Source organism: Anguilla rostrata, chromosome 4 (assembly GCF_018555375.3).
Source record: "Anguilla rostrata isolate EN2019 chromosome 4, ASM1855537v3, whole genome shotgun sequence".
Classification (NCBI taxonomy): domain Eukaryota; kingdom Metazoa; phylum Chordata; class Actinopteri; order Anguilliformes; family Anguillidae; genus Anguilla; species Anguilla rostrata.
The window spans coordinates 11,685,549-11,708,111 of record NC_057936.1 but is presented as its reverse complement, the minus strand read 5'-3'; the positions used below and the strand labels follow the sequence as shown (position 1 = coordinate 11,708,111).

Here is a 22,563-nt window from a genome sequence, read left to right as displayed (position 1 = left end):
TTCAAGTGCCCCAATTAACATAAGCTCCTTACGCAGCGTGAAATTCGACAGGAGATCCGGCAAAGCCGCGCCGGGACGGGATCCCCCCGCGAGGCGGAGTAACCGCACCGGGGAACCGCCGTATTCCGGAAGGTTACCTTCACCGTATCCGATTCGCCTGGATGGAGGGCCTCCACCTGAGACGCGCGCAGAATGTCCTCCATTTTGTTTCCCTCCCCTCCCCCCGGATAATTTCAGCTCTGCTGAAGAACGGCTGAACGCACGCGGAAGACGTCAAGGCCGGAGAGGCTCCCCCCACCTCCTCCTCGGCTCCGAGCGCTGTCGAGCAGCCGCCGCGAACCTCGGGCCCGTGTCCTCCGAGGCGCCCCCCGCTCGCCGTCCAGCACGCCGGAGATCAGAGAGCATCGAGCGCGGAGGAACATGGAAGCGGAACCGAAGCGCGGGTGAAAAGATGGCTGAATCGGTCGAATCGCTTCGCGTTCTCGTTTTATCTTTTCTCGTTCGTCGAATACCAAGGGGCAGATTCTCCCAGCGTGACGGCGGCGTGTGATTGTCACAGTGCCGTTCTGAAAGCGTCGAACGTAAAGTCGCGCCGACCAAAAAAGGTCTTCTTTTGTAGTCAGACTCAAAAAAGCCTCCATATCTCCATATGTAACAATTTGCATGCACCAATCGTCAGTCAGCGTTTACGGGTAAAAACAAGGAGATTCATTTGCATCTCTCTACTACTGAATTTTGTCACGCTCTTTAGGTGGTCTGACAAGTCAGCGCCTGTAAAGCAACATTAGCAAACACACAACATAGCTCCTTTTTTTTGAAGTACGTATCATTTTGGATTTTTTTTTAATGGAGTTGACGGGGACAATGATGCCTGACCCCACAAGCGAACCGAACGGTTCAATTCTGACGCGTTCGCTGCACGCGCCCCAAGGTGGGGGAAGGTGTCCTTTAACGCAGCGGTTCCAGCAAAGCTGAGCCCCTGAACGGGCCGCCAAAACTCGTAGAAGTGCGTGCGCGCGACATGTAGGGGCACGGCGAGGGACTCGCTGACGCATTCCCAGCATGCCTTTCTGTCGGGAGGCTTGTGAGTCACGCAAGCCGCTCTCCCGAGGATGCCGCTCGCGCGGGAAAGTGTGGGAGCCCCGTTAGGGTATCAAAGGCCTACTTTTACTACAAGAGCTCTACCTAAATACACTTTCTTCTAAGAGATAGGAGAAGGAAAAAAAAATCCCTCCACCAATGGGCCGTGAGTCGCACGAGCGTAGGATCTGTACGCCGTGCACGCTCAACACGAAAAAGATGCGATAACCAAACGTTACCTTGCCGCGCGGCTACCTCCTCTACGGCTTCGTCCGCTGTCGCGGCGCGTGAGACGCTTCGCGCTCGACCCTCGGAATGGCCGCCACAGGACATTAACTCCTGTCGAAACGCGCGCGTTCCTCCGTACCGGGCCTTCTGCAGCGAGTGCCAGAGCTCATCAGCGTCGCCCCGGGCGTGTAACTGGGTCTCCCGGCCGCCGCGGCCGAGCGCTAACAGCTAGGCCCGAGCTGCACCGGGCCCGGGACCGTCACACTTCCCCCGTCACGACTCCAAAGTGACTTTGGGAGCTGTGTGTGTGAGTGTGTGTCACGGTGCCCGTGGTGGCCGAAGTAGGGAGGGGGGGGGGGGCAAATCCACGGGAAGATAAATCAGCTCTCGAAATACCGCGAAACGGACCTCCTTTGTCTTGCGTCACGACAACAGAACAGAAGCAACGCTTCGAGCCAAATGTACTCAGAGGCCAAAAAGTAGGAACACTGCCACGTTCTATAACCACAAAACTGCCCTACTTTATCAACCGAGTTGCCTACTCTCCTCAAACGATTGGACGCTTTCAGTGTTACACTGTGAATATTATCCACAAATCCAAGTTCGCTCTTTTTTTCAGGATACTGAAAAGGCCATTTAAAAATTATTTATATGTACTATAACAATCCCTGAAAATAATCCATATGGGCGAGCTCCTGTTTCTTACCCTTAGTGGATACACCTTATGCAAACATCAGAAAACCCATACCCACCTAACTAGGCTAAACTTGAGAGATAAAGGATTCCACGACACGCACTGCTGCTGTCCTGCTACTGCTCAATAAATACCTTCAGATAGGCGGTAGGACGCTACTGCTCAAAAATCTGATCTTCTCTGAGCCGGTCTTTGAAATTCCCAGCAGATAAAGGCTTTGCGCGTTCCCATCAAGTGGAAGAGGAATTCAAGCGAAACACCGTTTCTAAAAGGGCGGCGAATACGTGGCAGGACGGAGAAGTTCCGCAGCTGGGTTTTGATGCCCCGCCGAGCGCGACAGGACGCCGCCGGCGACCCCCCCGGGTTTAATCCCGCCGCTCGCGAACCTGCGGCACCAGCTCCGACCGCGTAGGGGAGACCCCCCCGTCCAAACAAAGCCGAGAAGTTTTCGCGGTAATAATTAACGCCGGCGACAACACAATGAGGCCGGTGCCTGAACGCAGACTGAACACTAACACAAAGGCGGGATTAGCTACATTAACCCAGGAATCTCAGGGGCAATTAACCTGCGGCGAGTCAGCGAAACCCCCCCCCAAACTCCCCCCTGAACCGCCGAGCGGGGCCGGCTGCCGCGGAGGGGGATTTGGGAGACGTGACAAAGGCAGGGATAATAAAAAAGCTCCCAATCTCAAGTCATAAACAAAGAATGCAGGGGTCAATGGGACTGTGCTGGAGCAGAGGCAATTTTGTGTGCGTGGGGGGTGGGGGTTGGGGGTTTGTGGGGGGTCCGGCTCCGGCAGGTCTCCGGCCACTGTTTCCTCGGCACCTGTGCGAAGATGCACAGCACGGCACTGTGAAGCAGGGGGTTCTGTGAAGGAGGCAGACGCTCGGCCTCTCTCTCGTTCTCTCTTACCGCCAACGCACGCCCGTCCATTAGCGCTCAAGCTGCCTGTGGAATCGCTCCGAAACGAGACTGCGTGAATTCCAGGCCGAGGCAGGGAGAAGTGACTGCTTTTCGAGGGAGCGACTGGGGGAAGATTACTGTACGAACCGCGGGGTTCGGGTCCACCCAATGCTTGCTGAATGTGCTTTCCGTTAGCTGTTCTGATCACGACTGCTGCCTAGGATCTTATTCAGTTAGTCATTAGTTACAGGTGCAGGTGAACTGAAAGTTAAGGAATTTTAATAAAAAACCTGCTATTCTCACACCCTCAGGGAAAATGAAAGAGGGGCAAAAAGCAAGCCTTCAACAAGACGAGTACTTTTTGTTTATATTCCGCTGAAAAATTACGCTTTCCTCAGCGCCAAAAGAAGCCTGACCGCAGCCCAATTGTTGCGTTGACCTTTTAAGCGAGACTTAAGGCACCTGTTTAGGCAGGGTAAACAACGCGGACCGAACTGCGGAATGCGAGCCTTTCGCTGCTAACGGGCAGCGCAGAGGAGGCGAGGGGAGGCGAGGGGAGGGGGAGCGGACCGCCTGACCTTTGCTAACTCCGCCTGCGGTCGGAGGGAACGGGAGAGAGAGACGCGGAGAGAAAACGACTGAGAAAAAAAACAAAAAAAACAATGGTGTCTCGCTTCGCAGGACGCCTCACCTTTCGCGGCGGCGGCGGCGGCTAGGGTACGCCCGAGAGAAACCGTGCGCTTTATTCAAAGCGTTAACAACCGAAATGTGGGTTGGGGGAGGGGGGAAGAAAGGGGGGGGGTCCCTAACCAGATGGGGGCAATTTGCCAAAGAGCAGGTTAAAGAGTCGAAAGGACTTAGACCCAAACAAGCAATTAACCATTGTGTTGGCTAAACAAGATTGAATAAAAGGACAAAGGAGGAAGATAAGGCTACAAGAATGGAACCGCTGCGGGCCTAACAATCGAAAATACAAGACATTAAAAGCAATGAGCAAAAGGCAACACACTAACACATCCTAATCTCCTTCCCTTTTATAAACCACATCCATTTTCTAAACCGTCAGATAAGCCCTAACAACTTCAACTTGAGCGCGCTTCTGCCGCACTTTCACCACAAGACATAACCGATTGCTCGCACGCGTCCGCTCAGCGTGACCGATTCAAAACTTCTCCGAGCGGCGAAACGAACACAGATATTCGGCTATTCCTTTACGAACGGGCGAAACCCCCGGACTTACCCATATCGGCGCGAACGGTCTGTCAGCAGCGTAAAGAGCGGTAAAGAATCCGAGGCGTAGCCGCCTTCGAGCGCCCCGTTCGAAAGCCTCGCAGCTATTCCCAGGAGCGCGGCGCACGTGCTGCTGTCTGGCGTGGCTAATCGGCGCTGGGCTGCTTCAGGTGGAGGAGACAAATGAAAGAAGGCAGTGTGCTTCGCCTGCTTAATCCGTCCGTACGAAGCCGGGGCCGATCGCGGTCGGTCGGATTGCGACGAATGAAACCTCTGTGACGAGGGGGTCAGCGAGTCTCTCGAGGAAAGGCTGAACACACACTGAGCAGGGCTGGCTTGGGTGGAGACAGCGCCTGCCTGTGATGTCACAGGTGTTGAGTTTCATTTGGAGGAGGAGTGGGGGGGGGGGCGGGGTCTGAGGTGCTGGCTTGTTTGCGATTACCTGCGCAGGTAGAGTTCCGCCCCTCACAGCGCGGTCGCGGGCTGAGGAACACAAGGGGGCGTTCCAGACGGAACACTCGCTTGTTTGAATACCAGCGGACTGCTCGGCAGACCTAATTGGTGTTGAAAAATTAATACCGGCTAGAGGATTGGGATATCTCAGCGAGCCGGCACTTTCTTCATTAAAAGCAACACGTTTTTTTTCCAACTTCTCTCCAGCAGTTTTAAATAGGCGCCAACCTTGTGTTGCCAAGGTTATACCTGCACACCGCAGCAGTTTGAAGAAGTGCTCCTACGAATGAAAAACTACTTACAGTTCCTCTCACTATTTATCATCACACAGGAGAAAAGGCTGTTTACGACAAAAAGCCTTTAATCATTACCGCATTTCATGTCCACATATCAAACTGTGACACAGCTCAAGTACAGATGCATGATTATAGATTCTCAAATATAATTATGCAGTTTAGCAATGATTTCACTAGCCAGTTTAAATTTCTTCCAGGCTTACTTTACGCACAAATGGGAATGGGATGTGGCTCAGACAGGATCAGGTGCGCTATAATAAGTCTGTTAAGCTTGGAGATATGAAAAAATGAAAAGCTACAGTGCAGTCAACAGCTTCTTAAACACATCCGTAATAAAAACGTATTTTGGTAAACCATGGGCTCGGAAAAACACTTCCTGAATATGACAAATTTGCACGATAGCTCATTCAACTCTTAACAAAGGAAAATAACATAGGAACACTTGTAATCCATTCTATATTGATATTTTGTATTCGTCAAATATCACTATGGAAACAAGGAATTCTGAAATATTTCAAAAAGGTTGAGACATCTCCAGGTGGACACATATTGTTTTGTAACGTTTAAAAACATTGTAACGATGCATAGATGTGTCGGGTAGTATTCGTTAGATCTGTTTCTCGCCGAAAACATGAAATGTGAGCATCAGAAGACGATTAGAACAGATGTATCTTTTCTTCTTCGGCCCATATGGAGTCTTTTGATCTGCATTGTCTGCCGTCCGACGCCTCTCTCTCTCTCCCACTCTCCCTCCTCGATCATCTTACACCAGGCAATATCGTCATCTGGCGCACAAAGGGCAAAATGAGGGTCCCTTGCTTAAGTGGTCCCTTGAGGAATATTCTACCCCCAAAACTGTCCCGTTATGAATTGATCGCAAGTAATAATCAAGGCTTTATTCATCACAGAAAAAAAAAAAAAAAAAAAAAACAATTTCCTAATGCTCTCCACAGGTTAAAGAAAAAAACCTTCCAAAGCAGAGTATTACATGTGCCACGGTGTGTCCCAGTGCCAAAGCAGTGTGGTTTTCAGGAGGGGGTTTTCCCCGGATAAGGTGTTCGCCAACAAGGTTCAACGTAGCTCTCAGACGGAGCAAACCACAGCCCGCAGACTAAATTTGGCTGCAAAAAACAGACTGCTTTTATGTACCGAAAAAGTCTAAATTTAATTCCGCTTACATAATTCCTAGGCAAGGAATCAGTTTTACTGTATGAAAACAATGAGAAAAAGAAAGCAAACACTCTCAGGAAGAGTAACCAACCAAAATAGCTTTTGTCAGTTAATCCCTGTTCTACTTTAAACAGAGCCCACCGTCAAGTCTCAACAAAGCAAAGATTCCTCCATACAACCCGAGCTCAGGCAAAAGCAGGGTCGAGGGCCTAGGCTATATATAGCAGCAGCGACCGCCTCCAAAAATGGTTAATCGAAACACAGCATGGGCAATTAAAAATAAAAAAAAACACACACACGAAAAATACAAGATTAGTTCTTTTCACAAAAAACTGCAAAAAAAATAAGGACTACAATACCCTCCAAAATGAGACTAGACTCACTCCACCCGAGATCGTTCCCCAGACTATGAATGAACAGGGTAGCTGGGCGCGGCATGCTCCTTTCACAATGTTAAACCAATCAAATTCTACGTACAGCTCAAAAAAAACCTGTTTTGAATGGTAAAACAAACAGAGATTAAACTCTTACAGTTGCCTATATCCTTAGTTAAAGGATATAGCCAACTGTACGACAAAACAACAACCAATAACATTTTTAGCGCAGAGATAGATTTTTTTATTTTTTACTTAAGATTTGGTTCAACTGAAGTTTGGTCAAAACCACTTCAATGTAACAGTACATCTAGGCACTTTAAAAATAAAAAAAAAAACATGTAAACCAATGGCACACATAGCGTGCACTCACCAAATGTATTTGTTTATATTTTCTCTTATTCACCAACCACAGGATTAGACGCCTCAACAAAGATTAGTCACTCACCACTATTTAAGCTCCTGGTATCGGGAACAGTCTGGCACGTCTCTTAAGTGCATGTCATGTTATTTCGGTGGCGCAAAAAAAAAAGCACTGGAAAGACGAAGCATTGTAAAGACCAACAATAGGAAAACGGCATCAGGCCACGGGGTTTACGATGGGAGGAGGCCGCTCTGTCATAACATTATACGACTATAACGCGAAGACAGATATTTGCGCATCGCAACCGTTCTTTCCAGCGCTGAGAATTTTGGCGTCTGTTTTTATAAATTTATAGCTGCATACTTGTCACATACTGTCAAAGCAATGCAACGCACGGCGAAGCCAAAAGTAACCGCTGGACTAGCCTCGAAGGGCTATTTCGAAACATATGCGGACGCTCAGATTTACTGGACCTCTTCTGTGCAAGAGGGGGGAAAAAATTATGCATGGGGAAAGGCTCCCAAAAATTATTATTCCCTCCGGTCCAAGCCTTCCAAGTCCAAAGCTAATCATTTTATGCAGATGCTCAGGAAGGCTTCCATGGGTTTTAAGAATTCAGGAACCGGGAGCCAAGAGCTCTCTTCCGAGTGGCCATGTAGGGAACACTGTCCTCCCAGGTTCTCTGAGGAGCTTTCTGTGGAAGGGAGGGTCATCCTTTCCGGAGGTTTCTATGAAGTCAGTGGGTGACATTTATTTTGACCTTTATTTTATCGGAGGCTACTGGACTCTTATTAGATTCGGTAATTCACCTTCAGTGACAATGCGAAACTGTATCAAATTAAAGACAGCGACTAGGTTAAGGTCTGGCTATGTACACAGCTGACACTAACTGAATATATGGCAATACTCCACTGTAAACTGCCCAAGAGCACAATCCAATAACATATGGAGCCAGTTAACAAACATCACAAATAATGGATAAAAAATCGCTCCAGCAGAAGTATTTCAGGATGACCATTCCTCTTTATCCACAGACACATCCTCTTTTTGGGACTGGAAATACCCGTCCAAGCAGGATTTATAAATGCCTAATGTCTGGGATTAACATTTTCTTGTTCCATAGACCATCCATAAATAAGCAAATAGCATAATATTATGTTCATAACCACCACTTACACCTGCTGTAACTGCACACCTGTTGTAAGTTAAAGTATGGTCACCCTAATGCATTTGTTTCCGATGAATAAAATATGAATTTTCAAACACAAATCTGTCATTTTTCCACATTCAATGCACTGCACCCCTCTGGTAAATGCATATGTTTATATTAATGCTTTTCAGTTATACACTTTACTGAAGTGCTTGATCTACCCAATTAATTCAAACTAGTTAAATAAGAGATAACAGTCATGTGAAAATGTCTTCAAAACAGAAAAAGAAATATTCAAACAGTATACAAAAAATAATTTAGGAGGAGCAAGGGATTAGGAATTCTGAAACACTTAATTTCCATGACAATACAGGAGGCTATTTATGAAAAAGCAAAACTAAGTTAGAAATTCAGCTCTTATCAAATTTTAGCTCATTCTTCCCCTGGAAATAGTTTTGGTCCTTTGTGAATGTACTTCTAAACCTGTCTTTAACAGATTACATTTCCTTTTTGAGAAAAGCACTGGGATGTAAACTCCAGCAATTGTCAACAAAATGGTGTCTGAAAAAAATTGAATAAATGAGTAAAAAATTGAGTAAAATACCCATCCACAGACTGGTGGGAGGTTCACCCTGCTAAGGCACTGTTACAGTGCACGGACAGCCCCATGGCCTGGTTTTGAATGGGGACTGCGGTAGCGTTGACCGTGGCCGCCAGCCCCTGCAGAGCAATGCACGACTGCCGCTTTTAGTCAGCAGGGATGACAGTGTCTCAGGGCTCACTAGCGACCCCAGCTGGTCAATCGGGTGCCCGCGGTCCGCCTTTTCAGCCGCATGTAAAGTGTGTTCCTCAGGAAATATTGCAACGCGTGCTCCAGAGGACAGCGCAAGTTTGACTGCGGGCTCCTGAGTGGATAGTGGAGGTTACGGCAGTGAGTGCTACTGATGAATACGAGTAGGCTAAACGTTCAGAATTGGAAGCGAAAGGGGGAAAAGCCTTTTTAAAGCAGCTATTCACTGGGACGCAGCTGATATTTACAGGATTTAAATTTAATGGATAACATCACACTTTAGGAAGCTGCGAACGGCCTTCGTACAATGTACCCTGCAGTAAATTGCATCGTTTGTGTGACCGCAAATGCGCCAAAAAGAAAAAAAAAACTGAGTTCTGCACCGAATTCCCCAGCTACTCAATGTTTACTGTTTACATGCATTATATTTTGACTGATTAAGAACAGTCAGCAGTCAATGTCTGGGGGGGGTAATAAATAGTTAACATTTAACTTGCCGGTATCCAAAGATGAACCAAAACCGCACTGCAATTTGAAAAGGCAGCTTAGCGCTCCAAGAGGAATTTAGAGTCCGTCAGAACTGAACTACGAGTGAGCTGAGCGACTAAGACAGCTTTATGTGTCGAACGATACCCATAATCCACCCTGTTCCCCTTTCCTTAACCTTGTATTTTAAAACAGGGAAAACACAGCTGTGCTTATCATGATATAAAATGTGCTTATGCCCCTCCTGTTGTTTATCTGACATACTTTTACAGCTATTTCTCCAGCTTTAGAAGGTAATGAAAAGTTTTTTTTGTTAGGTGAAGCACTAAATGAGTCAGAGGAGAATCTCGTCCTGATATTATTTCGCTCCAGTACATCTAAAAGAATTCAGACTCAAGGACAGAGAAAGAGAGGCTCAAACATTAACAGAATCAAAAGCTGAGCGCTTCTTTGTAGAAGCAAAAGGAAAGGTTTTGGAATCAAACCCAATCACCCCCAACCTTTGTTTGATGGCATGCTGAACACCAGGTGGCCTCCCAGAAAGATAAAGGTATCGATCAAAACCGTTTTGTAGCCAAGAGCACCTCCGACGCATTACTGGTGATCCTGACAGCCTAGACTCATGGGACGTGCGTAACTCTGACAACTTTTTTTTTGTTGCAGAACCATAATTAAGTGCCCTCGGCTACACTCTGACGCAGTTTCAAAAGGCATCACGAGCACTTCCGGAGAATTCTGTGACATTTATCGTTAACGGCACAAGGCCGCTGACTCAAGCTGCAGGATGACGTATTATTTAAAGCTAACTGCAGTCCATTTCACATGCACGTCTCAGCTTCTGAGCATCCCCCAGCAGACGTTCATTTTCACAGTAGCCTACATCGTGTACCATAGAGCGCATACTTACGGATTTGCGAAAAAGCGGTCAGAGCTTCGTATCACATTAGGCTAGGGTCCTGAGTGACAACAAAAAGCAAAACACCAGCGTTCTGCCAGGCTGATGCTCGCAACCTATTACTCACACAAGGGTCTCGAACCTCAGTCCACAAGGTGTGCAGACTCTTTAGCCGGGCAATGACTTAAATTAAGCACTTGAGTGCATGAGCACATCAAAAACCGGCAGACACAGCAGCCAAAAACCGGCAGACACAAGCAGTCCTCCAGGAGTTGAGTTTGAGATCTCTGGCCTACATGCGCCAGTTTGCATCACAAATAACAATGGAAAGGAGTCTTGCCCCAAAGAGGTCCATAACTAACTGAAAAATGTAATTTGACCCTGATTCCATTTTCCTATTTGCTACCTTCAAAAGGATAGATGACTGCACACCATACCAATTTATTTTTTTTACCTTCATATCCTTAAGAATATGAAATGTTGTTTTAAAAGACAGAAAATGCTGTTAAAGACCGTCACAGGGGATTTGAAATATTTATTTCGATCCTCTTTTGTGTTTTTTTAATAGATGAGCAGTTCTTCCAGGTTCTTATGCAGTGTCACACAGTGCATGCGGGTAGGCTGCCTGCAGATTTTGTTTTTGTGCGCATGCTTGTGTGTGTGTGTGTGTGTGTGTGTGTGTAGGTGTGCGCGCATTTGTGAGCTCCCATACGAGGGTTTCGGTGTCTCATGCAGCCATCTAAAAAAAAAAAAGCAAAACTCTGTAATTGCACAGAAATGGAACTTCAATTTGCAGTGGGGGGCCCCCCCAGTAGACAAAAGGCTTTATCTTTTGCCCCCTGCTTTCTCACACTTAAATAGAACACAGAGCAGCGGTAATTGCCTTGATATCAGGAGAAGGGCATTACACTGTCGCCGTTGCAACTGAAAAGATCAATTCTGACAGAATATCAGAGCGTTCGATTTCAAAAGCCGACCGGCTCGGGTCGCTCACGGAGATGTACGGTTTCCAACAAAGAGAACCGCGACCGTGATTTCACCTGACGGGGGGAGAGAAAAAAAAAAAAAGAAAAAAGATGCCAGAACGGCTCAAAGGCTGGAAGAGGCGGCCATTTGCACCCCTTTTTTCAACAGCGCCTGAAATAAAGGCCGCCGGGTGAATCGGCGCGGCGGCGTGCGGCTCGGACGGAACCGAGCGGTTTTTCCCGCGAACGACGCGCCCTGCGCGCGCGGCTCCGCGGCGGTGGGGCGGCGGAGGGTGGGACGGCCTCACCGCGCAGGCCGTCCCGCTGCGGCGGCAGGTGCTCCGGGCCGCGCGCTCCAGGGGCCCGAGCCGGCCGCAGCTGGGCCCCATCTGCTGCCTCGGACCGCCGCCACACACGCGCAGGCCCGTCATCGGAGCGGCCAAACTCACGCGTGTACACGCTCCGCGTTACCGCACCCTGCCGCAGCTACTGCGCCGCTACACACACACACACAGGCTACACGCACAGGCTACACACACACCACACACACACACGCTACACACACACACGCTACACACACACACGCTACACACACACACACACACACAGGCTACACACACACACGCTACACACACACACAGGCTACACACAGGCTACACACAGGCTACACACACAGGCTTCAACACTGACAATTAGAGACAGAACCATAGCAACAACCAGTCATGATAATAATTGTCATAATCACTGTAGCAGAAATAACAACAATATTATCATGAATAATAAATAATCTTATTTCATTATAGGCCTAAACATACCAGAAATAACAACAGCAATAATATTAATACTGCATAGGTGGAGAGGTTAATTATTCCGCAACTGCGCTATTGCATGTATTAAATATGACCACCGATTTCAAAGGAACCAGGTCTATTCACGTTTAGAACATGTTCTTATAAGGTCTTAAGCTTTTCTGAGAGAAATCATCTGCACGGAGCAAGGCTCTGGTGCGTAACGCAAACACTCCACAAGGTGAGCCCCTCTCTGCTCCCCATGATTCAGAGTTAATATTTAATATTTATCCACAGAGACTCCCGGTCTCCTCCCGCACGTTTTCGATACGCCAGCCGCGCCGTCCGCGGGAGCGGGAAAAAAAGGGCCCCATCTACAAATGAACTGTACGCTGCGTACAAGGCCCGCCTTCGCCGAGAGTTCGGCTGACCCGGGCAGAACCCTCAGCCGCTCCCGGGCTCAACCGAAACAGGAGCCTGCGGCTGAAATTACGGCAGCATCAGACTCACGGGGAGCGCGGAGACTGGCACACCGTGGGGAGAGGGGGCCGAAAATTGCCCAGGACTGTTAAAATTACAGCAGTCACACTGACACGAGCCCAAAACTCAGGCAATCCTGTCGAGGGAGTGAGTGAGGAAGTGAGAGAGGGAGAGAGAGAGAGAGAGAGGCTATTCAATTCCAGGCTCGCTTAGCGCAAGCTGATCCTGAATCCCACCAGCACTGAGCATTCGTGAGTGAAACTGCCTCTGCCCAGAGTCAGACCCGCTGAAACATCTTAAAAGATCTCCGAAACGATCTCTTTCAAAAATAGCCTATAACTAATAATATCGCATTAGCAAAATCAAAAACATATTGAAAAATGGCTGAACTAACTAAAAATTGGAATGTTTGCGAGAGACGTTGATACACGTTCGTACTCGTGCGTGTGTGTGTGTTGTGACACTGAGAGAGAGAGAGAGAGAGAGAGAGAGAGAGAAAGCTGCAGAGAGACAGACACCGCGTTTGTCAGCATCAGAGAAGCAGGGGGCAAACGTGACGCCTGAGCCCTTTAAAAATTAACAGCGACATGCATTCTCTCTTACGCTCATCTGGGCGAGAGTCTGATATTCTCCCAGGTACGGCCGAGCGTGCCGGAGAATGCGGGGAACGAATCACCTTTTATCCGGAATCCCAGCGGGTATCGACAAACTGGAGATGCATTTAGATAGCCCAATTAAAACAGGAAACGAACCAACGGGAGCCACTTAGAGAACGGCGTCCGCTCTTTGGGCTCCACGCGCTACGAAGGCCGGGTTTGACCGGGGGGGTCGGGGGGGCGATGAGGCGAGCGTACCTCAGCCCAGTATTTCCGTCTCCGCGGGTGACCGACGACTGCGGGGGCGGTCAAACGGAATCTCGAGGGGGTCAATGTGTCCGCGGGTTTTCGTGTGTTCCTTTCAATCAGCCGCCAATTTAGGGCCGTGAGAACAAGGCGTGCGGATTCTTTAGCCAATCGCTGACTTAAATGAAACGCGCCGAAGAACCAGCCGACACCGCGCCCCCCCCCAGGACCAGGGTCTGACACCTGTGGTCTCGGGGGGGACGGCCGGTGCTGCCGTGAGACGCTGGTTACTCGAACGCACGCTTTACCAAAAAAAAAAAAAAACACAAATGAGGAAGGGCAGCAAGGGCACTCACACAGACTGAGAGCGCTGGGCATTGTTTTATAGTAACTAATTCCTGCTGTCAAGGATGCGCTTTGAAAGGAACTAACAAAGGGTCAACGGCTTTAAGCCACAGGACATTCTCAAGAATGCCAAACGTATCATAAACTGCAATTCTGGGCATTAGTAAAAAAAGCAAAGTAAAAAAATAAATAATAAAAAGTCTAGTTTTCAGTGCGTTACCTTTTGCATATTTCTGTTTTGCAGAAAACGTGTTGGCTCACAAACGCATTTATTCACGCAGGATCCCAACACCAGCTCAGCGACACCAATTATTTGTCGCCATGTGACGAAATTGGAAGTAACGAAGCCTGAGCAAATGAAATCAACTGAATCTAAATGAACATGAACATAAATTAGCATACATTCATTTAGCTAAAAATCTGTGAAGCTCATGATAAATAGTACTGCTCTAATACAGAAGTTTTAAAGATGCCAGCAGATTTTCAACACGAGACAACTTTGAACCCGATCATTTTAAACGTGCTGAAAAGACCAGGTCAAAACTAGATGAAAACTAATATTCATGTTTACAATGATACACTATAAATTAACACGATAAAATCAATCTGTCCAGCCTCTGGAAACATAATATCATTGAACAAGCTGCTTTGGAGTAACATGAAGTGCATTCCCTTGCTTTAGACTACAAACCCTGCAGGTCCTCAGAAACTTCTCAAAACTGTCTGGGCTAATCAAAAACATTGACTAAAACTGAAATAATGCGCAAAAAAAAAAAAAAAGAAGGGAAGTGTCCCTTTAAGGACCATGGCCGTGGCACGCAGCTGGCCTTGGCATCACCCGGGGGAAGTGTTTGTTTGGAATGGGGGGGGGGGGGCATGGGGGGGCGAGTATTTGCTGGAAGGGTTTTCCCCCCATCTTGTCGCGCAACAGCAACTCCTCTGGCCGAGCAGATGCCCGCAGTCCGTCTAAATCAGCTGCGCATACCGCGTGCTCCTCCAACGGAACGGCTGCTGGGAGCAGAGGCGCCTCGCAGCGCGTCAGAGGAGACGCGCGTGCTCTTCTTAGGCGACAGAAAACAAGATTAAAAAACGGGGGGGAAAAGAAACGATAAAAATTCATATCACTTCCAAGCCGCTCCGGATCATAAGAGCGTCTATAAATACAATACAATACAATAAAATGCAAACTGGAGGGAAAAAAACACAGACACACGCACACATCTATAAGGCTTCAGGCAAATTTGAGCCTCTCCCTGAAAAAATGAGCCGCGTTATCGCAAGTAAAAATCTCGTAGGCGAGAAGACGCTACGCGCCTCAGTTTGTAGCGGCGAAAAAAAGAGGAATCAAGGACGAGCTAATGATACGTGCTAACGCCGCCCTTGACAGCGAGCAGTATGCTTGGCCGCAGCTTCGCGAGCGTGACTCACTCCGCCGCCGAGCCCGCGGCCCGTGCAGCACGCTGTGGAGAGGACGCCGTCGGCTCCAGCCTGCTGCTGACCAGCCCCCGCGTGAAACGGAACTGAGCGGCTTTGCCAGCACCGCAGAGTGGCCAGTCTTTATTTCCTGCTTTCTCTCTCTCTCTCTCTCTCTCGCTCTGTCTCTCCGTCTCTCTCTCTCTCTCCCCGGCTGTGCCTCGCCATCCTCCCACCCTCCTCTCGTGTGCTTTGCTATTTATCGTCCTCTCCCTCCATCTTTCCCTCCCTCCCTGTTTTTCCTAAAGCCAACAGAGGAGACACCGGGATCTTCTGAACCCTAGTTCTGTGTCTTTACAAAGGGAGTGACTTCACCCTGGCCGTGTGCACATGCACACTTGCTGACCGACAAGGGTGGTCCTTCCCTTCTCCCCTATTGTTCCTGTTTAAATGCCTGAGTGACCGGCCTGTTCAAGAGCACACTCTCCCACAAAAGAAGGTAAACATAAAAATGGATCTTCATTAAAATTATGTTACATTTTTCCTAGTTTGTTTTTTGTTTACCGTGACCTTTGTTCAGTTTTTTATATATAATCTTATATAATACACACACACACACACACACACAGACACCACACACACTCACACAAAGTCTGACATTCAATCACAAAAAGCAAAAAGGCCAATCATTACTTGAAAAGCAATATTGAATTCAGCATTGAAAACAACATTCAATATGGAATTCTGGTTTTTGTTTCACAGAAAACAACATTTTTATTGAATCTTGAAAGGGTGACAAAAGTTATTGTTTCAGTTACTGTAGCCAGCCAATGAGCAGAAGCTACCACTACATGACAGTTCAAGCAAGTCGCGCTTCCCTTAAATGAAATGAAGATCCATTTACGAAGCAAACAGTATGCCTTCCACATCTACCTTAAAACAAAGTCAACATATAAGGTATGTAACTCAACTGTGCTGCCATTTGTGTAGCTCAAACAGGCTGCCAATGATTGCATCACCATATCATGGGCCTGATTTACAGAACCTATTAGCACATGCAAAACTAATAACGCAACCAATGACTGATGCAAAAGAAATACCATGACCAATCGAGGTGAAGGTCTTAATAAATGAGGCCCTAGAAGTTTAGGATTTAATTTTAAAGATGCTTTGAAGCCAGGAGTGCTCTGTGAAGAGCCTGTTGTGGATTTAATGTGCATAAAAACCAACCATTCAAAAACAGTTTTCTTTACAAACACCAGGTGATTAAGCGCTCTGATTAATAAGTTAATCATTACAGCCCTTATATACACACACTACACCAATGAAATTAAGGTGCATGAGGAGATACGGCTGGGCTGCAAAATGCACTGGCTAACCTTATCTCCAGCCGAATGCATTAACATTTCCACATTCTAATTGTGCCCTATCACTCTTCTGAGCACTGTGGCAATAATCACTGAGAAGTCCAAAGGTCTGCCATTTTTACTACCGGCCACAAGTACTGGCCCTGTCTGAAGGAAGCCACCTGTGGCCTTCTCCATCCACAGCCGTACGCCTTCAGAGGCCAGAAGCGGACGCGGCCAACGGACGCGGTCCGAGCAGACGCGGGGGGGCGGGCGAGCAGCGAAGCCCAGAACGCCGGCGGGGGCCGCGGGCCCGTCGCGGGACGGCGCGACGCGTCTGCTCCTGCCCCGCTTACCCCCGCGCCCCCCTTCGGCAAATGAGAGAGCTCCCCCCGATTTTCCCTCGCAATTATTCATCTGCACTTCCGTCCGCGGCGCCTCGCTCGACGACGAGGGGCCCCTGTCTGGGCGAAGAAAGACGCGCGCTTCCCAGGACCCGCGCGAGAGTCATCTGAGCCACTTCCGCCCCTTCCGCCTTCCGACAGGAAAAAGGGTTCGACCGCGCGCTAACCAAACTCCCAGAGGTGGCCGCTCCTGGCTACGCGCTACAGGCCAGCCATATTAAACATGTATGGCGAGGCGAGGCGAGGGGGGGAGGGAGAGCTCTGTCCTCTGGCAGGGGTGGACATGGGAAGGCGAGCAGGAACGGATGAATTAGTAATGGGGGCAGTGGCTGCGGGAGAACGCTTCGTAGAGAGCTGGAGGTTCGTAGACACTTTCCTTGGCCTCGTGATGCGAGGGTCAGCTCTCTCCCTCACGCAAGGAGTAGAGCAGCGTTCCTCCACTCTAGGTCCCGCGGGCCGCAGGGCCTGCAGGTATCTCCTCCAACCACGCACCACACCACCCGATTTCCCGAATTATTTTACCTCCTTGGTTTAGGAAACAAGCTCATTAGTGAAATCGGGTGGTGTAGTGCATGACTGGTCTCTATTCCACATGCTGGTACGTGGTGGCGCACTGCACTATTGAAGTGACTTTATATTGGTGCTTTCGCCATTTGTTAACTAAGTGTACTGTAGGTAAAGAGGCCAGAAAATTTGGCAGCCATTTAAGTGCGCTTCATTATTTTTCATCAAAAATGTAATTATTTTTCGTATTCATCATTGAATCCTGCATTTGACTTCCAGCAATTCCCACATATTTAGTCTCATCTAAACACCTCACATTCTGCGTCAATTATCTTTTCTTTTTTTTTAAATTAACAGACAGATCCCAAACTGCTCTATGACGCACATCTCAAGAACAATGCATTCAGTTAAAAAAGTTTTTCTCTCTGAAAATTCTGTTCTGGTTTTTTTTTTTTCTTTTAGCCCGACGCACGCCGCTGATTTATGCTGCTCTGAATCATAATTCAGCGGAGCAGCGGAATAATACGCTAATCAACACCACTCCAGCCATCTGACTCTGATTGCATGAGCAACTGCTCCAGACACTGCTTTCGTCCCCGTGTCGCTCTTCTCCTCTTCCTCCCCCCCCCCAGACCAATTTAAAATACTTTGGGAAAGTGTGATATCGGTGTCCCTGCAGAATCCTAGCAACCAGCCCTTTAAGCGTGCTCCTCACACAGAGCCTGTATGGGCTGGTGTCACGTGGCCACTTAACCAGCAATCTGAAAGACAAGATTGCGCAAGATCGACTGTAACTATCTGCTGCAATCAATGAGGGACTGCACAGGTTCAGAGCGACAAGAATGCAACCCATTCAGGTAGTCTCGATGAGAATGCAACCCATTCAGGTCGTCTCAATGACAGGGGAGCAATACCGTCACCAGCCATCGTGACAGACTCTGCAATGTCCTCTCCTTAGCTTAGTGGTCAGCCACCGTGAAAGTCCAGCTGTGCATCCTCCGTGGTAGGTGAACTACAGGGTGGCGTGGCAGCTATTTAAACATCTGCATTAATGCGTAGGGCTATTGGTAGATTAATTCCCTCTACCAATTACCAAATTCAATTCAATTCTATAGCCTAAACATGACCATCATAATAAATGCGTCCGTGGAACTTTAAGGATAGTTTTCTGAAAGTTCTTCAGGTACATTTTTCTGAAAGTAGGTTGTATGTTTTTATGAAAGTACATTTTTATGAATGGGGCAAATAATCTTCGAAGTAGTCATTGGGGCAGTCATGCGATTTCCCTATTAACCGACATAACACTGAACGATAACAAGAAAGCATGTAGCTAGCATTAAGCATACGCAGCACCTTCCATCCCAGAAACATGTCTAAAGCCGTGCCATCTGAATGCAATCATAAATCCCCCTCTCTGGCCCAAGGAAATCCTCAAAATGGCTGACTTGCATTCAATCACGTGCAGTAATTTACAATTATTACAATATTTAAAATCCGGAACTCGTCTCGCTAGGCCTTGAAATGAGCATGGGCGTAAATCCTGGGAATCACGTTTCAATTATGAGACCTTTCTGCAGCTCCCCCATCATCAGCTAATTGTTATAACTATCAGGAAATTTAGACTAAAATGTGAAAAGAGAGGGATTCTGGAAACTCTCAGAAATGTCCCTCCAAACATAATGAATCCCTTATTCGCTCCAGCCGTTTCACAACTGCACTCAGACCGTGTACACAAAACAACACTACAGCACTGGAAAATCAAGCTTGTCCACCCGCTATGTGGCACTGCCAAGCTGCGTACAACCATTCGGGTCCATTTACACACACCATACATCTGTGCGAGTGTAGTCATGCGCGCAGTTCAATATGAGCAGCTGATGTCACTGGCAATATCCATTTAGCCCGGCGAAAAAAGACTGCCGATTTTCATCATCGTATTTTTCTGCTGCATTGTCAAACCTACAGAAGATACGAAAGGTTAAAACATTCTCAATAAAATCACTGCGAAACATTTTAAGTCTGGCACATCCAACATAAAAAGAAGCAAGCTTTTTTTAAGAAAATAAAGCCGTCAACTGCCGCTTTTTACAAATGAATTATGGTCCAAAACAACCCCCCGGTATTTTATTCTGATATATATTATCAGTCCAAAATTTTGGATCAATGGTCATGATCAACAGTATAGCAAAGCAGACAAAACAGTGCATCAGTACAAAAACAACAAAATTTCACGTATGTACAAATGAAAGACAATGCAGTACAATTATGGATGGCTATTACTTTCATTAACCGTTTCTTTAAATGTAGCACAATACAGTAGAGGCTCATTATGGGTTGTTTTAAATTAGGCCACAAATTTGCGTATAACCAAACATTGCAATTTATGCACCTGTGTCTACTGTAAACAAATTAGAAAGCAGGGGTAATCAAGAAATTAGTAAGCTTGATTGGTACCACATGATTTGGGGGGATGTGTGGATGTCAACATCTTTAAAAAAAAAAAAAATGTTAAACTGCTGGTTTGTTTTAATACCATTGTGACGAACTTGTGGAAACTCAACTCGGGGTAACAGAAGCTAGGTTTTTATTATTGTGGCTTACAGCCTGAAACAGACTCGACCCAACAATTCTCACACTGTCACACTGAGGCTTTCCAGTGGAGTCGCTGAAGCCTGAAAGGGATTGATTTCAGCTGTGCGGCAGACGATTGCTATTCCTTACAGAACACCAAAGTTATGCAGATCGCCGTTCGTTTTAGCTCTACACTCGCAGGCCTTTCAAATGCAGGGCTACTTTCTGAAGAGCGCAGAAAACACCAGTCGGTATATTTTCAGGCTGCGCTCGGGTTGAGAGATAACCAGCAGCGCTGAAAACACCCGAGACAAACCCGTGTAATTGACAGCATCTTGTCACAGCGAGCTGACTGAGGGAAAACTCAGAATCGCGGCAGAAGCGCTGACCGCGGGGCTTGACGGATACCTGGAAAACAGGATGAGAAAGCGAGGAGAGAAAGTTGTAGTCGCAAAAAGCTAGCACAGAAGGTGGGGGGGGGGTCCAGATTCCCCGTACCCATCAGCCCATGCCCATCTCCAAGAGCCAAGCGTGAACAGACTACCCGCACACATGCACACACACACTCCCTTACTGTATGCTGCCAGTCCTCAGTTCACTTATGGCATGTCATGTCAGGCAATCGTATTGTTATTATAACGTGATGCCAGAAATGTATCCCTTGTTCTCTGCCAGTGCTGGAACATTTTCAAAACAACAACAACAGCAGTTGTGCCACTGATAGATGGCAGCTGTAGAATACGAACAAGTCATCGAGTGGGGTTACGGAAGGTGAACGTTTGTATTGCACACGCATTCGCGCCGTTACTGCAGTGAATTAAGACCACTGACTACCGAAATAACAAAACAGTTCCTAGCTTCGGAGCCTCAGGGACCCCTCTCGAGAGGCCGCATTGTTTGTGCGATATAAAATACTGACAAAATCCAATACAGTACACAACTGTTGACATTCATGTTTTTAAAATTCATGTACAGTACAAAACTAATTCTCCGCCAATCTCAAGAGCCGCCTCAATTCCTGTGCCCGCGTCACGACTCGAAAGTCTCAAAAGAAGTCTGGGCTGGGATGCCGTACGTACGCGGTTTCAACTTTAGGATCCCTGACAGTTTTCACCAACTGGAAGAAGAGTGGCACTCCCTTGCAAACTGAAACCAGCCTAGATGCACCCTTTCAGTTGTGACATTTATCAAACTGCCATTTTACCTGAAGACTACAGTTTTTTTCTGGATTCGAGCGGTTTATGTTTCTACGGGGGTTTTTTTTTTTTCTTTTTTGTTTGCATGTCACATTCAAGTTGCCAGTTAGACGCATAGGCTACATGTACGTAGGCTGTGCCTTTATGCCCAGGAGCGGTTCTATCACTTTGATGGCTTCTTCGTTCTTCGCTCCGGATTTAGCGGTGATCTAAAGCTGCGCTGAGGGCTTCGGACAAGGCGCTGTGTCCATTCATTCTCCCCAGCCCGGGCGGATCGGTGTGCTACACGGGGCCCAGCGGTGCGGCTGATCCCGACAGACAGCACAGGAAAATGGGAGATGAACCGTGAGGGAAATTTGCTTCAGTGGCTTCTGTGAACCTGGGCCAAAACCCCACCCCCCTCCCCACCGAACATCTACCTACGAAGAAACCCTTTGATCAACTCACATCCGCATAGTGACTCCTGCCATGATGGTTTTATTAGCAAAAATATTAAGTGTTACGACACTCCTGCGTACTGAGAAAATATCTACTGGTTGCACTGTGGGGGGGGGGTTTGATGGAGTTTGAATTCCATAAAGAGCTGTACCTTGAGAACTATTCCCTCTGCTAGCTTTCAGCCATGTGCATTTGAAAGTGCGAGGCTGAAGAATCACGAGATGCAGAAGCTCTCAAGAACTTACACAAGCAGGTTAAGAATGCCAACTTGGAGGTAGGACTTGTTATTAGGCAATAAACCAGTACTTAAAATTTCTGAACATTCTATACAACATTCACATCTATCATCTGCATAAAAGCCTCAAACATTCTCACACAGCACAGCACCACACGGGCTGTGCAGCAAGAAAAACGGCATACTAATACAATTTCCGTTTTAACTGCACTGTCACATTTCTGTGCTACACTAGCAGGGTGATATTGGAAAGTCTCTTTTGTGCTCACATCTATTGCAGCAACCGTTCTGGGAAAAACAATGAGGATAACATTAAAAAGTTCTATTAATTTTTAAAATCCTAATTATAAACAAGTCTGTGTTTACAGTCTTATTGTCTAGACTAGGCCTGTTCCTTTGCTTGGCCTAATTTTGTTTTAGGCACACAACAGAGGGGGAGTTAGAGAATCGTTTCATAAATGAAAGTATTTCCCTGAAGAAGCCCTACACAGTCTTACACAGGTCTGATGATTCTGTGGACTACAGCATACAGGAAAGGCATGGCAATGTGTAGGTCGTCCTTCGGTGTCACTGAATGATTCTCGCCAGTTCCTTTGCATCAGTCACAAACAGATCGCAAAGTGTTCCGTTTAGCACTCGACAGTACTGACTCAATAGACATTAAACACGTGGCGTGTGATTTTTACCCCCCCCCCCCCCCCCAGAAACTGCGATATTCACACGTGACTAATTCTGGGTATAATTGGATTTCACTTTGCCATTATTCTTCTCTCAAGGCCTTCAATCAGCACCTTGGAACGCAAGTGTTCGAATTCCTTAAGCTTCTGCAGCACAAGCAACACACGACAACGTTGCGTGCTCCCGTTTCCTGAGAACACGGATTCCTTTGATAACCTCACGGCCTGGGTAGGCTCTCCGACGA

General features: G+C 47.4%; 1 protein-coding gene across 14 annotated transcripts in view; it reads right to left on the bottom strand.

The window, feature by feature from the left end:
* Positions 1-22,563, bottom strand: part of ptprfa (protein tyrosine phosphatase receptor type Fa) — a 224,410-nt gene that overhangs the window by 159,569 nt on the left and 42,278 nt on the right. Inside the window, exon 1 of one of the 14 annotated variants that reach the window (XM_064330629.1) lies at positions 4,147-4,465. The exons of the other annotated variants lie outside the window; for them this stretch is intronic. The gene's annotated coding sequence lies outside the window, so the exon portion shown is untranslated. Of the gene's footprint in view, positions 1-4,146; positions 4,466-22,563 lie in introns of those variants that run through there. 14 annotated transcript variants of the gene reach the window in all.